Below are 13,511 nucleotides of genomic sequence, written 5' to 3'. Positions count from 1 at the left end.
CCTTCTCCGGTGGGGGCTCTGTCTACATTTTTATTCATGCCATTTGGTACACAATCAATTTATATGTAACAAAGCAAGAAAATATCCAGAATTAAGCGGAAAAAGCTGAATCCACAGATGACCCAGATATTGATGTTAATAGAAAAAAGGAAAATGGTAAAATCAAAAATATATATGAGATTTTAAAAGTCCAGTTTGAATGTTTTCATCCCTAGTGTAATCACTAAAAATATATAAATAATGTACACAATAACCAATGTAAAATTTAATGTATAACCAATAATCTGTAATAACCAACATATATTATAAAAAGAACGTATAGCCAATACGTCATGATTCAGTGGATATGAGTTGAGCAAACTTGATCAATGCAAAGAAATAGAGGAAAACAATAGAATGGGAAAGACTAGAGATCACTTCAAGAAGATTAGAGATAACAAGGGAACATTTCATACAAAGATGGGCTTAATAAAGGACAGAAGTGGTATAGACCTAACAGAAGCAGAAGATATTAAGAAGAGGTGGCAAGAATACACAGAAGAACTGTACAAAAAAGATATTCGTGACCCAGATAATCACGATGGTGTGATCACTCACCTAGAGCCAGACATTCTGGAATGTGAAGTCAAGTGGGCTTTAGGAAGCATCACTACAAATGAAGCTATTGGAGGTGACGGAATTCCAGTTGAGCTATTTCAAACTCTGAAAGATGATGCAGTGAAAGTGCTGAACTCAATAGTCAACAAATTTGGGAAACTCAGCAGTGGCCACAGGACTGGAAACGGTCAGTTTTCATTCCAATCCCAAGAACAGCAATGCCAAAGAATGCTCAAATTACTGCACAATTGCACTCATCTCACACACTAGTAAAGTAATGCTTAAAATTTTCCAAGCCAGGCTTCAGCAATACATCAACTGTGAACTTCCAGATGTTCAAGCTGGTTTTAGAAAAGGCAGAGGAACCAGAGATCAAATTGCCAACATCTGCTGGATCATGGAAACAGCAAGAGAGTTCCAGAAAAACATCTATTTCTGCTTTATTGACTATGCCAAAGCCTTTGACTGTGTGGATCACAAGAAACTGTGGAAAATTCTGAAAGAGATGGGAATATGAGACCACCTGACCTGCCTCTTGAGAAACCTATATGCAGGTCAGGAAGCAACAGTTAGAACTGGACATGGAACAACAGACTGGTTCCAAATAGGAAAAGCAGTACATCAAGGCTGTATATTGTCACCCTGCTTATTTAACTTATATGCAGAGTACATCATGAGAAATGCTGGACTGGAAGAAACACAAGCTGGAATCCAGATTGCCGGGAGAAATATCAATAACCTCAGATATGCAGATGACACCACCCTTATGGCAGAAAATGAAGAGGAACTAAAGAGCCTCTTGATGGAAGTGAAAGAGGAGAGTGAAAAGTTAGGCTTAAAGCTCAACATTCAGAAAACGAAGATCATGGTATCCGGTCCCATCACTTCATGGGAAATAGATGGGGAAACAGTGGAAACAGTGTCAGACTTTATTTTTCTGGGCTCCAAACTCACTGCAGATGGTGATTGCAGCCATGAAATTAAAAGACGCTTACTCCTCGGAAGGAAAGTTATGACTAACCTAGAGAGCATATTGAAAAGCAGAGATATTACTTTGCCAACAAAGGTCCGTCTAGTCAAGGCTATGGTTTTTTCTGTGGTCATGTATAGATGTGAGAGTTGGACTGTGAAAAAAGCTGAGGGCCGAAGAATTAATGCTTTTGAGCTGTGGTGTTGGAGAAGACTCTTGAGAGCCCCTTGGACTGCAAGGAGATCCAACCAGTCCATCCTAAAGGAGATCAGTCCTGGATGTTCATTGGAAGGACTGATGTTGAAGCTGAAACTCCAGTACTTTGGCCACCTGATTCGAAGGGGTGACTCATTTGAAAAGACCCTGATGTTAGGAAAGATTGAGGGCAGGAGAAGAAGGGGACGACAGAGGATGAGATGGTTGGATGGCATCACCGACTCAATGGACCTGAGTTTAGATAAACTCCGGGAGTTGGTGATGGACAGGGAGGCCTGGCGTGCTGCAGTTCACGGGGTCGCAAAGAGTCAGACACGACTGAGCAACTGAACTGAACTGAACTGAAAAATATCGCATAGCCAATAAGTCACGACTCTATGGACATGAGTTTGAGCAAACTCCAGGAGATGGTAAAGAACAGGGAAGCCTGGTGTGCTGCAGTCCATGAGGTCTCAAAGAGTCAGACAAGACTTAGTGACTGAACAACAAGTCAATAAAGAAAACAATGGAAAATTAAAAGTGTCTGGGTATTCCAGAGGAAGATAAGAAATGGGGAGAAATGGAACATAAAACTTACGGGCCAAATAGACAAACAGCAAGATGGTAGATACAAACCTGATTATATCAAATTACATCAGTTCATCACCAAGGCCTGAATATTTTATGTGGTATGTACAACTCTGGCTTCTCTCCTCCCCTCTCTATTGCCCAAATTCCAATCTGTATCAGCGCTCACCTAGACTACTCAACAAGTCTCTAACAACTGTCCGTGCTTCTCCTATTGTTTCTTCCAACCCACTCTCCTTAGAAATGCCACCGTAATTTTTCTGATGTGAATTTGACCATGTCCCCCTTCTGCTTAAAATATTTCCAGGGTTCCCATTAACTTAAAGAAGACATCACACATTGAGGCATCCCTGAATATTCTGCCTTTCTGGAAAAAAGTAAAGGGTCCGAAGAACACTTGTGTCACTTCGTGACAATTTCCGAAAGCAGTGTGTTTTTAGAACAGGGGATTTCCACTTTGCTCTTTGCCTCTAGTTCCTGTTTCCTGCCTGGCTCTGGAGCCAAATATCAGTTGCTTTTTCAGCATACAGTATTTCAGGGCCTGTGAATGAGGGGAGGAATATTGCTCTGGATTTCTGTTACAAATAAAAGTGGTAAAAGACAGACAAAGAGGGCAGTATGTTTCAAAAACAAGTGGGAGAGAGCCTGTTCTTTCAAAGACCCTTCCTACAGATAAGTGTAAAATGTCAGCCTGCTCCCCTCCTTGTAAACATTGTCTGCCTGCCTTTGTGGGCACCGCTGCTTAACACGGCACACAAGGTTCTTGGTGATTGGACTTTTGTCTCAGTCCCCATCTTTGTCCTCCTCCATTCCCAGCCTGTGTCCTTATGCTCCCTAAAATGATGAATTTTTCATAGGAGGTCACCTACCCATCCACATCGCTCTGTTCCTTTGTGCCTTTCCTATGCTGTTCTCCTTAGTTACATGATCCTCGGTTCAGATGTCATCTGATCTGAGAATCTTCCTGGAGTGTTCTCCCTGAAGCTCAGTCCTTCTCCACTTTCCAGTATCTATTTAAAATCTTTTTCTTTATATTGGGCAGACTACTGTAATTGCCTTTGCATGTGTTTTCTTCTTGACCGGCTTATGAGTGCTTTGCTGTTTTGTTTTTGTAGCTCCAAGGCCTAGCACAGGGAAAGACACATAATCTTCTAAGTGCTATTGACATGATATGAAAAGAAATCATTTAAACTCAATAAAATGTTAATGGATTTTGTTTCTGTCTCACCCCACCACAAAACCTAAAAATTCTGCAAGCAGGCACTTTCCTAACAACACTTTACTAATTAGTATACTTTTAATTGGAAACACTTTACAAAGTTTCCTTATACCAATTATCTCATACCATTTGGTTCTGTATCCACCATCGTTATTCGGGGCGTGAGGAAACCGGCGTGGTCCAATGGCGCCACCTGGTGGCAACATTGAGAAACTGTCTGACAGCCTTGAGATTAGCCATAGAAGTGGGAAATGGTATCTGTTTTAACTCTTGCCTTCCTCTTCTAGGAGATGATGAAGAATCTATCGCTAATGGAACCTGAACCTTTCCTGAAATAGGAGTGAGGACATTTTTGTTTGTTCCCAAGGAGGAAAAGGGAATCCCCACACTGTGGTTTGAGAGCTGGGTATATCGGGAAGGTATGAGTGGACCTACAGGGAAAAGGGATAAACAGTTTTAAGACACAAACTTAAGCATCTTTTTAGATGCCCTCAGCTACCTTCCTTTCTCCTTCTTAGCTGGCATGGCTCTCTGGGTCTTGGGTGAAACACCAGCCCACCAGGAATGGGATCTAACATCCTGAAAAGCCTGAGAGATGGATGAAACAACCCAAGAGCATGAGTTGGGCTCCTAAAAGGGGAGATTTGACCAGTGAAAAACAGAGACATCAGGGAACCTGGCAAATAGACTTCCTCCTGTTCTTCAGCAGACCATCCAAGGCGCGGTTTCTCCCCAACTCCAGCTGGAGAACTCGAGCCCAGTCCCACCGTGCTGGGTCACCTGCTGCGTGTCTTCCCCACTCACGTGAAGGCAGAGGCAGCACGATAACATCCCATCACATCGTGTGCTGTCTTCCTTCCATCTTTTCTTCCCTCCTAATCACCAGAGCTTGCACAACCCAAAGGGACTGTTGGCATCTAAATTCTGGCTTTAGCCTTTACGTTCTAGAGAGCCCAGCTAAAGACAGGCAGTGTGTTTCTTAACTCTGTTCCCCTCTCTTTACACCTGTAATACCTTTTTTCTTTCTCTGTGACATTTGCTGAAGAAATTCCATCATAATTTCCTATGAAACATTCCAATATTCTTGATTTAACAATGCAGGAGATGAGTTCAATCCCTGGATTGCGAAGATACCCTGGAGAGAAAATGGCAACCCACTCCAGCATTCTTGTCTGAGAAATCCCATGGACAGAGGAGCCTGGCAGGCTACAGTCCATGGGGTGACAAAGAGTCAGACATGACTGAGCATACGTGCACACTATTGTGTCACTTTAAGAGGTACATTTTGTCCAGCTGTCTTAACATTGATTAGCAATTTCAGGCCCACCCATTTGTTACAAAGTTGTGCATCAGGCTTTCACATGCTGGCTTTAGGAGCCATTGGTTGATATCGTCTAGCTCCATTATTTTATTAAGAATTACAAAATGGCAATATTGTACCTCTAACATTCTACTTTTACTAGTGGGACTTCTTATAAAAGAAGGAACATTTTCTTATCAACTATTACTTTACCATGAGATTTGGCTTGAGAAGAGAAATCAGGATAAACATTTATCTACCAGTTTTCTAAGGGGCTTCCCTGGTGGCTCAGACAGTAAAGAATCGGCCTGCAATGTGGAAGACCCAGGTTTGATCCCTGGAGAAGGAAATGGCAACCCACTCCAGTATTCTCACCTGGGAGAGAGGAGCCTGGCGGACTACAGTGGATGGGTTTGCAGAGTCAGACATGACTGAGCGACTAACACTTTCATACTTTCACCAGTTTCCTAATAATTATTTGGTGTGCTAAAAACTTCCAATTTTTTTAATGAGTTATTTTGTAATATCATTATGAATTTTCACCTGTTTGATGTACTTCAATCCATTGGCAGATAGATAAAGAGGAATCAGCAGAGGAGAATGAATTCAAGAGCCGTCAGAAAAGTCAGGGGAAGATGGTACACATATATTCAGCCATGTAAAACTATTTCAAGGAGGAAAAGTAATCAGCTGAGTCAAATGCTACAGTGAGGCCAAGTAATATAAAGACTTCAGTTCAGTTCAGTCGCTCAGTCGTGTCCGACTCTTTGGGACCCCATGAATTGCAGCATGCCAGGCCTCCCTGTCCATCACCAACTCCCGGAGTTCACTCAAACTCATGTCCATCGAGTCAGTGATGCCATCCAGCCATCTCATCCTCTGTCATCCCCTTCTCCTCCTGCCCCCAATCCCTCCCAGCATCAGAGTATTTTCCAATGAGTCAACTCTTCACATGAGGTGGCCAAAGTTCTGGAGCTTCAGCTTCAGTATCATTCCTTCCAAAGAACACCCAAGACTGATCTCCTTTAGGATGGACTGGTTGGATCTCCTTGCAGTCCAAGGGACTCTCAAGAGTCTTCTCCAGCACCACAGTTCAAAAGCATCAAGTCTTCGGCGCTCAGCCTTCTTCACAGTCCAACTCTCACATCCATACATGACCACTGGAAAAACCATAGCTTTGACTAGACGGACCTTAGTCAGCAAAGCAATGTCTCTGCTTGTCAATATTCTATCTAGCTTGGTCATATCTAGGTTGGTTGCTCCTTTTCTTCCAAGGAGTAAGCGTCTTTTAATTTCATGGCTACAGTCACCATCTGCAGTGATTTTGGAGCCCAAAAAAATAAAATCTGACACTGTTTACACTGTTTCCCCAACTATTTGCCATGAAGTGATGGGACCGGATCTCATGATCTTAGTTTTCTGAAAATTGAGCTTTAAGCCAACTTTTTCACTCTCCACTTTCACTTCCATCAAGAGGCTCTTTAGTTCCTCTTCACTTTCTGCCATAAGGGTGGTGTCATCTGCATATCTGAGGTTATTGATATTTCTCCCAGCAATCTTGATTCCAGCTTGTGTTTCTTCCAGCCCAGCGTTTCTCATGATGTACTCTGCATAGAAATTAAATAAGCAGGGTGACAAAATACAGCCTTGACATAGTCCTTTTCCTATTTGGAACCAGTCTGTTGTTCCATGTCCAGTTCTAACTGTTGCTTCCTGACCTGCATATAGGTTTCTCAAGAGGCAGGTTAGGTGGTCTGGTAGTCCCATCTCTTTCAGAATTTTCCAGTTTGTTGTGATCCACACAGTCAAAGGCTTTGGCATAGTCAACAAAGCAGAAATAGATGTTTTTCTGGAACTCTCTTGCTGTTTCCATGATCCAGAGGATGTTGGCAATTTGATCTCTGGTTCCTCTGCCTTTTCTAAAACCAGCTTGAACATCTGAAAGTTCACGGTTCATGAATTGATGAAGCCTGGCTTGTAGAATTTTGAGCATTACTTTACTAGCGTGTGAGATGAGTGCAATTGTGCAGTAGTTTGAGCATTCTTTGGCATTTCCTTTCTTTGGGATTGGAATGAAAACTGACCTTTTCCAGTCCTGTGGCCACTGCTGAGTTTTCCACATTTGCTGGCATATTGAGTGCAGCACTTTCACAGCATCATCTTTCAGAATTTGAAATAGCTCAACTGGAATTCCATCACCTCCACTAGCTTTGTTCATAGTGATGCTTTCTAAGGCCCACTTGACTTCACATTCCAGGATGTCTGGCTCTAAGTGAGTGATCACACCATCGTGATTATCTGGGTCATGAAGATCTTTTTTGTACAGTTCTTCTGTGTATTCTTGCCACCTCTTCTTAATATCTTCTGCTTCTGTTAGGTCCAGACCATTTCTGTCCTTTATCGGGCCCGTCTTTGCATGAAATATTCCCTTGGTATCTCTAATTTTCTTGAAGAGATCTCTAGTCTTTCCCATTCTATTCTTTTCCTCTATTTCTTTGCATTGATCGCTGAGGAAGGCTTTCTTATCTCTCCTTGCTATTCTTTGGAACTCTGCATTCAGATGCTTATATCTTTCCTTTTCTCCTTTGCTTTTTGCTTCTCTTCTTTTCACAGCTATTTGTAAGGCCTCCCCAGACAGCCATTTTGCTTTTTTGCATTTCTTTTCCATGGGGATGGTCTTGATCCCTGTCTCCTGTACCATGTCACAAACCTCCGTCCATAATTCATCAGGCACTCTATCTAGCAGATCTAGTCCCTTAAATCTATTTCTCACTTCCACTGTATCATCATAAGGAATTTGATTTAGGTCATACCTGAATGGTCTAGTGGTTTTCCCTACTTTCTTCAATTTAAATCTGATAAGGACTTAGAGTTGTTCATTATGAATTTAAAAGTAGGTCAGTGAGCATGGTGTTATATTTTTCTTTAGGCCTTTTTGGCTGGCAAGTGCAGGCATTAAGAGATGAACTTAAAGGGGGTTGTGGTTTCTTTCACCAAGTATAACAAGATGGCAAAGATGTGGAAGCCTTATGCAAGAGTGCAGATATGATCATTAAACACAGGACTTCTCTGCTGGCACAGTGGATAAGACTGCATCTGTAAATACAAGGGACATGGGTTCATTCCCTGGTCCAGGAAGATTCCGCATGCCTTGGAGCAACTAAGCCTGAGCACACCAACTACGGAGCCTTCGAGCTGCAACAGCTGAAAGCTGCAAGCCCTAGCGCCTGTGCTCTGCAGCAAGAGAAGCCACCCTGACACCCCACAATGAAGAGCACCCCCACCTGCCTCAGCTAGAGAACGCCCACTTAACGCAGTGAAGACCCTGCGCAGCCAAAGATAAGTCTTTAAAATAATAATTAAACAAGAAATTTAAGTTGGGTAAAGAGAAGACATGAGATGGAAAAATGAAAAGGTGTAAAGTTTAAAAATTAAGGGCTCTTGTGGGGTCAAAACTGTAGGAATCCAGATATAGTAATTGAGACAATGAGTTAAAAAAACAGAAGGAGATGGTCAGAGGCGGGGATGTTAAAAGTGAGAGTATGAAAGCACTGAAGTTACTGAAAATTTGAAAAAAGCCAAGGGTATGGTTGATACGCAACTGTGAGAGAAGAGCACATCAAGAAGAGACTCGGGTAAATTAGTTTCCAAATGCTTCTGTGAAAAAAAATGCCACAAACTTCATGGCTTAAAACAACATGAATTTATCATCTTACAGTGCTAGAGGTCAGAAGTCTTAAATTAAGGTGTCGACAGGGCTGTGTTTTTCCCGAAAGCTCCAGGGGAGAATCTGTTTTTTCCAGTTTCTCAAACTCACCTGCACTCATCAGTTCACGGCCAGCAGCAAGCATCAAACTGTGATTACATTGGGCCTACCGGATAATCCAGGGTGATCTTTCATCCTCAAGATCTTTTTTTCTTTTTTTAATAAATTATATTTTAAAATTTTATTTTTTACATTGCAAGGTTTAAATGATGAGACAATTTCAGGAGATTGAATGTTTTGAACCCCATCTATTAGCTCAGAATGTTTGCCATGCTCATCATCAGACTGATCTCTTGTTTGCAAAATTTGAAATCCCATGGCCAATAATTACTACATTGCTTTAGTAACAAATCTGAGGAAAATAATATTTATTTTATAACTAAAATATCCCAAGGACTATTTTGAGACTTAAAGGTGGTAGGTGGATACATGCAATGTTTCCACTTTAGGACTAATATTACAACATTTAAAGAGAATGTGAGCATTTTCCCACCAAAAGTATAAATTGTATCTCACATTAGCAAAAAATGACCACATTTCTGTTTTCTGGTGCCACAGTTCCATTTGTCATGTATTCCATGTAGTTTTAATATAATTATTTGCCTTAAGATTGTTCCTATAAAGATATATATATGTCCAATAAAGCTATATCTTTGCAATAAAACTACATATTTGCATTAAAGTTATATGTACATTAATCTCTACAGATTGAATATTCTCACATCGATTCAATCACTGCAGATGGTGATTGCAGCCATGAAATTAAAAGACGCTTACTCCTTGGAAGAAAAGTTATGACCAATCTAGATAGCCTATTGAAAAGCAGAGACATTATTTTGCCAACAAAGGTCCGTCTAGTCAAGGCTATGGTTTTTCCTGCGGTCATGTATAGATGTGAGAGTTGGACTGTGAAGAAAGCTGAGTGCCAAACAATTGATGGTTTTGAACTGTGGTACTGGAGAAGACTCTTGAGAGTCCCTTGGACTGCAAGGAGATCCAACCAGTCCATTGTGAAAGAGATCAGCCCTGGGATTTCTTTGGAGGGAATGATGCTGAAGCTGAAAGTCCAGTACTTTGACCACCTCATGCAAAGAGTTGACTCATTGGAAAAGACTCTGATGCTGGGAGGGATTGAGGGCAGGAGGAGAAGGGGACGACAGAGGATGAGATGGCTGGATGGCATCACTGACTCGATGGACGTGAGTCTGAGTGAACTCCGGGAGTTGGTGATGGACAGGGAGGCCTGGCATGCTGTGATTCATGGGGTCACAAAGAGTCAAACACGACTGAGCAACTGAACTGAACTGAACTGAACTGAGAATATTTTCTGTACACCTAACCATTTACATTTTACCTTTTGGACATCAAATATTTCCATCTCTGTCCATTGAAATGTGAATATGAATTAATATACTATGTTTAATTTAATTTGAGCAGTATGAAGTGAAATAAGATTATTTCTTCTCTTAATCTCAGTACTAACCTTTACCTAATTATTGCTTACAAAATGTATAATTTTCAGTTTTCAGTAGACCTATGAAAATTTTGTTGTGAAATTTGTTTAAGAAACTAAATTTTAAAAAATCATCATTATATATTAATATCAAACACTTTCTGCATATTTTTTGCCTAAATTCAGGGCTCTGTTTCTTAGTAATATCCCCCTTTTGGGTTATTTATTTGGATCCATGTGATTATTGAATATGTATTGTCATTCCTTCCAACTTGTTTATTTACTTTTTTCCAACTTTTCCAAACTGTGACATTCCCAGGTATTATAAGCCTGATTTATCTGACCTAAACACTAATTAATATAGAGCAAAACAAAGCCAAAGGCATAGGTTTCAAACTTCACTACTTTCAGTGAATAAATTATTCATAAACAGTTGAATAAGGCAAAACATAGATTGACAACTGTATATTTGGAAAAGGTGGTAACATTAAACATTCAGATGAGATAAAAGACTTGGAAAATTAGACAAGCAGGAAGTAGTGTAGAGCATAGCAAAGAGGCACAAACAGGCATAAAGGCAGTGGTGGCGGTTTAGTCTCTAAGTCATGCCCGACTCTTGTGGCCCCATGGACTGTAGCCCCCCAGGCTCCTCTGTCCATGGGGTTCTCCAGGAAGATCTTTAATATAATCATATCTATAAAGTCCCTTTTTGCCATGTAAGGTAACATATTCACAGGCTCTGCAGATCAGGACATGGACACCTTTAGAAGACATTAGTCTGTCTACCAAACACAGTGTCACAGCTCATGACTCACTAATACAGATTAAGACAGCTACACAGTACTTGTGGAGAAAATAGTCCCTACTGCCCTCCTACCAAAAGATACTGCCTGAGTCAAGAATTCTAAATAATTTTTTTAATATGGTCTCTGAAACTTCATTTCTGTCAACAGAAGTATATTTTAAACTATTGATATGGAAAGAGTTTTTAGACCAGTGGGTTTAACTTTTATGAAACATTCAATTGAGGTATGACTGACATACAGGGCTTCGCTCAGGGTTCCAAGGGTAAAGAATGTGTCTGCAATGCAGGAGATGGGGGTTCAATCCCTGGGTCAGAAAGATTCCCTGGAGAAAAGAACGGCTACCCACTCCAGTATTCTTGTCTGGAGAATTTCATGGACAGAGAAGCCTGCAGGGCTACAGTCCATGGAGTCACACTGAGTCGGACACGACTGAAATGACTAGGCAGCAACAGCAGCATGCATTGGTAAAACCACAGTCTGTGCTGCAAATACATCACCTCCAAACGTTTCCCTTCACCCCCTTATTTTTTTGCATGAGACAAAGACACTTAAAGTAAGATCTCACTTAGCAAAATTTCCAGTATGAACATACAGTGTTGCTGTATGGCTGAGTCCTTTTGCTGTACACCTGATACTATCACAACATTGTTAATAAGCTATACTCCAATACAAAATAAAAAGTTAAAAAACAAACAAACAATATTGTTAACTGCAAGCACGATAAAGGACCAGAAGCAGGGATGAGAAAGGAAAGCAGGCGACAAACGGGCTTCTGAACTTTGGGTTTTAGTCTAAACCCACTCCCTTCCCGGTGAGGGGAAGTTCTAGTTCTCTCCCTCGCCCACTCTCTAGTTCTCTCTCACTTCTGTTAACAGCTGCATCTTTTGAAATTCTCTACACACAACTTATATGCAGAGTACATCATGAGAAACGCTGGGCTGGAAGAAGCACAACCTGGAATCAAGATTGCTGGGAGAAATATCAATAACCTCAGATATGCAGATGACACCACCCTTATGGCAGAAAGCGAAGAGGAACTAAAAAGCCTCTTGATGAAAATCACTGCAGATGGTGACTGCAGCCATGAAATTAAGAGACGCTTACTCCTTGGAAGAAAAGTTGTGACCAACCTAGACAGCATATTCAAAAGCAGAGACATTACTTTGCCGACTTAGGTCCGTCTAGTCAAGGCTATGGTTTTTTCGCTAGTCATGTATGGATGTAAGAGTTGGACTGTGAAGAAGGCTGAGCACCGAAGAATTGATGCTTTTGAACTGTGGTGTCGCAGAAGACTCTTGAGAGTCCCTTGGACTGCGAGGAGATCCAAGGGGTCCATTCTGAAGGAGATCAACCCTGGGATTTCTTTGGAAGGAATGATGCTAAAGCTGAAGCTCCAGTACTTGGCCACCTCATGCGAAGAGTTGACTCATTGGAAAGGACTCTGATGCTGAGAGGGATTGGGGGCAGGAGGAAAAGGGGACGACAGAGGATGAGATGGCTGGATGGCATCACCAACTCGATGGACGTGAGTTTGAGTGAACTCCGGGAGTTGGTGATAGACAGGGAGACCTGGAGTGCTGTGATTCATGGGGTTGCAAAGAGTCGGACACGACTGAGCGACTGAACTGAACTGAACTAAATACACTCTTACCTCCAGTGACTCCAGCCACAGGTGCGTCAAGGTTTTGCGGAACAGGAAGCTTATGCGGGGTGAGGGGCGTCTTTAAGAAAGACGGGGGTGGCGGGGGGAAGGGGAGCGGGGAGGAATCTTAATTTTGTGAATTTTACTTGAAAGCTCAAGTCTCACTAGCTTAAAGGTGAACCTTCCCCAGACGCCAGCTTATGAATGTTAAATTATCCCAGTGTTCCTTTCCCGCGGCATCCTTTTCGAGGGAGGATGGAAAACGCAAAGGAGGGCGATCCGAGAAAGGAATACGCTCACTGGAAGAGCATAAAGCAGACGGTTGCCAAGGAAGAAGGTGACTATTCCAAGCTCACGCAGAGCTTACTTTCTGCCGAAAACTGCCCCCAAAAGGCGCTGCGCTTTTTTATGAAGCCTCTGCACTCCGGCTTCTCCCGGCCACCGGTGCTCCGACGCTCGCTGTCCACTAGGTGGCCTCTGGTGGCTGCAAATCCCTGGGGACTTTTGGGAAATAGCTCGGAACCCCACAGCCCCCCAGCACCGTACCCGCAGCACCCTGAGCCAGCGCAGCGCCCCCAGAGGCCCCAGGCGGCGGCAACCCTCCCCCTATTCTTTCGGCGCTGCTGATGCTTCCGTGGGCCCCTGGAGGAGAGATCAGCGGCTCCAGGCATCCGAGTGGGCTGTAAACGGAAACCGAGGGAATGGGGAAGGAAAAAGAGCTTTAGAAACCAGCGGAAGACGCTGCACCCCCGGGTGGCTAGGACCAAGCCCGCTCCGCCGCCCGCGCGCCCCCAGTCCTGAGCGTGGCCCACCCCGACCCCCCAGCCCCCGCCTCGGGACCCAGCTGCTCTTGGCTAGAGCCCTCTGAGAGGACGAAATTTTCCGACCCTTATAGTCCTCTTAGCGTCGACCCCGCTTCCCCACCAACCACCCGCAGGCTTTCTCCTCCGATTCTAGGCTGCCCACCTTGCTCCC

This window comes from Ovis canadensis, chromosome 16, assembly GCF_042477335.2.
Source record: "Ovis canadensis isolate MfBH-ARS-UI-01 breed Bighorn chromosome 16, ARS-UI_OviCan_v2, whole genome shotgun sequence".
NCBI lineage: Eukaryota > Metazoa > Chordata > Mammalia > Artiodactyla > Bovidae > Ovis > Ovis canadensis.
This window is presented reverse-complemented; position numbering follows the sequence as displayed.